The sequence below is a fragment of the Bison bison genome, unplaced genomic scaffold (assembly GCF_000754665.1).
Source record: "Bison bison bison isolate TAMUID 2011002044 unplaced genomic scaffold, Bison_UMD1.0 scf7180017864041, whole genome shotgun sequence".
NCBI lineage: Eukaryota > Metazoa > Chordata > Mammalia > Artiodactyla > Bovidae > Bison > Bison bison.
Window position 1 is genome coordinate 3480070 of NW_011494613.1, and position 3520 is coordinate 3483589.

Here is a 3520-nt window from a genome sequence, read left to right on the forward strand (position 1 = left end):
TTGATTTGGGAAAACTCTGAGGGGAGTAAACTCACAGGTGCGTAGAATAGAAAACAGTAAATCCATCTTTCCTCTTACCATGTACTGGAGTCCCAGGCAGTGAATCTCTGGGCTAAAATATGCTCTGGGGTTGCACTTTAGGTAACATTGAATTCTCACTTCTACTGAAATGCTTTACATTTCCTTCCCTCCTAATTTTGCTTCATGATAGAAGATATCTACATGAAAATCATGATATTTTTTATTTAGTAATTCATCCATCCTATGGCACCCTGCTCACCTGAAGTCATATAATTCTTTATATGTCGGAATTAAAGCTTTTTTGGTGGTTATTTTGAACACATTGTTACTCACAGAATAGTTCTTACATTGAGTCCAGAATGTGTTTACTCTGAAGTCCTCAAAATGTTGTAAAAATTAATTCCCAGATAGCTATGCTGCTGCTGCTAAGTCACTTCAGTCATGTCCGACTCTGTGCGACCCCATAAATGGCAGCCCACCAGGCTCCCCCGTCCCTGGGATTCTCCAGGCAAGAACACTGGAGTGGGTTGCCATTTCCTTCTCCAATGCATGCAAGTGAAAAGTGAAAGTGAAGTCGCTCGGTCGTGTCCGACCCTCAGCAACCCCATGGACTGCAGCCTACCAGGCTCCTCCGTCCATGGGATTTTCCAGGCAGGAGTACTGGAGTGGGGTGCCATTGCCTTCTCCACCAAATAGCTATACCTACATATAACTTATTCTGGTCATGCATGCTATGTTAAACTCTTACTCAAATTGTTAATCTGTAAAATCTAAGGCACTGCCATCCTTAGCCAGTATAAATACCTTTCTCTCCCCAGTATTTCTAAACACGTGGTAATGAGCAAAGGAAGCACAGCAGTCCTCCAGGTGTGGACTAGCATGTCATATTGAGGACGAAGATGAAACCTCTACTTGATGTTACAAAAGAGACTCTATAAAAGGTGACTTAAATAACACCACACTGTAAATATCTAGTTCACCAAGATTCAGATCCATTCTTTAATAAGTTAATAAAATGTGGGGTAGGGTGCAGGGGAGAAGTCATTCATTCCTTGACAATTTGTAATACAGATTTGGAGTTTGATAACTCATCTAAAGATTAGTGTTACCCATAGACCTCTTTATTAGAGATCCAGAATATCTGCAAGTCAATGTTTTACATCCTTTTTGATGTAAATGAAAACCATAAAGTCTTCATAAAAGTAAGTACATGTTTTAATGTAAGCTGTATTCAGGATGTTACTGTGTAAGACAAAAAGAGGAGAGAAAAAAACAAAAGAAAAGAAAATGAAGGAAGAAAGAACTGAAGTCATCTCCTTAACATTACCTATCACAATAGATTTTTCTCCTCCACCTCCCCCAGATTCCTAGGCCTAAAAACTGGGGGAACTGGTCCAAGTTTCTTGGGATAAATGTGTAAAGTTTTCACCACTTAATGCTGAAGGGAATAAATAACAAAATTCCTGTATCTCTGTTGATGTATGGCAGAAACCAATGAATATTGTAAAGCAATCATCTTTCAATTAAAAATAATTTTTTTTAAGAAAAGCTAAAAAATATCCTGTATCTCTTGATGAGAATAATACCTAGCTGAAAGTCTTACATCTGAAATGCTTTTCTTGGTTTGCCCCCAAATCAACAGATCACTTAATTTATTGCTTTCATGCTTAGGGGACAGTCATAGGAACAGAAGGATCTTCTGTATGCTCTTCTAAATCCGCATATCTAATCGTGTGTGTCTCCATACACACATCCTATATCTGTGTGTATGGAGACATACACATATCTAACTATCTACCTATTGATATCTATTATTCTAGTTGCTTAGTCCAACTCTTTGCAACCCCAGGGACTGTAGCCACCAGGCTCCTCTGTCCATGAAATTCTCCAGGCAAGAATACTGGAGTGGGTAGCCATTCCCTTTTCCAGAGGATCTTCCAGACCCAGGGATTGAACCTGGTTCTCCTGCATTGTAGATGGATTCTTTACGGGTCTGAGCCACCAGAAAAGCCTATAGTATATGTGTGCTGGCTCTAATGCCCTGAAGAGAAAAGTGGAGGGAAAGCTTCAAGATTGGGATAGCCATGACTAATCGGCGAGGGATGACTAATCCTAACCCATGGTTACTACCATAGAGCATTTTATGTATTCTCACACACACGCACAAAAGTTTCTATTTTCTTTATTATTCGTTATCTGATTGAAATAAAACTGCAACACATACTGTCCACAATAATGAGAGACAGGGGAAATAGGGTTGCGTAGAAAGTACGCCTAGCAATGAAATGACTCAAATTTTAGACACTTACAGAAGTCTTCTTTGATCTTGCTTCTTAGGGAAATGTATACACGCACACGCACGCACACGCATGCACACACACCTGAAATCAAGGTACCTAACAGTACCCGTTTTAGCCCCTGTTTTCACCTGCGTCCACTCAGGACCGCAGGGCCCGGAGGAAACTGAAAGGGCAAAGATGGCAGAGGAAGCCGGGAGGAGGCGCTCGCGTGGAGGTAGGGGTCCCGGGCAGTGTCCACCCGACCGGAAGCGAAGGTACAGCACCTCAAGTTCCGGGCTGGGGCCTGGCGCCTGGGTACCGGACGTGGTGTCCGGCCGTCGGGGCTCAGGCTCCTGGTGCGGTTCTGCAATTAATGCAGGTGGCTGCTGTGAAAGCCTGAGCGGAGCGGGCTCCAGGACAGGGGCTTTTTAAAGCCGGGTTTATCAGTGCTGCGTTGCGATTATAGCTGGCTTGGAGCCCAGGACTCCAGGGGGTCGGGCTGCGCTGCCAGGATGCTGAGAGCCCTTCGCGCTCAGCCATGGGCGCAGGGCGTCCTTTCTGGCGGGCGAGCGGGGGGCCCCGCTACTTCACAGCTGGAGGCCGGGAGGGAAGAGAGTAAACACCCAGCCCTCGGGGCATGGCTGCAAAGGGAGACACGAAAAATAAATCAAGCCCGAGAGCCGCCCCACCCCCTCCCCGCTGCCTCCGCGGGCGGCGCCATCGGGTCCTGCAGCCTCCTGGAGGGCCCGCGCCCCCGCGCGCCGGGGGTGTCGCATCCCGGCCGGGCCCGCTGCAACTGCGCCTCGGAGCGGGTCCCAGGAGCGCGCCTCGCTGGCCCGCCCCGCCCGGCCGGGCCCCTCGGGCGGGATAGAGCCCCGCTTTGCTCTTTTCGTTGGCCAAGCACAATTGTGTTATTGGAGATAATGAATTCAATCCCCATCAAAGGGCATTAGGCTCGCCCGGGCCCTGGAGTTGCTGATGCCTTTTTTTTTTTTTTTTTTAAACCTGGAATGAAAGGCAGAGGAGGAAAAAAAAAAAATTCTCTAGGGGAGCCTTTCCCCTGATCGCCGCTTTTGAAGTGAAGGGGCCCGGGCATTGTTGTTCACCTCGCGGCCCATACGGCTGAAGAAAGCCTGGGCTTTTGATGGGCTGAGAACCGCCTCTGCAATGAGCACCACGTCGGGCCGCACTGCCTGCGGATAGCATATGTCTCGGGGGTG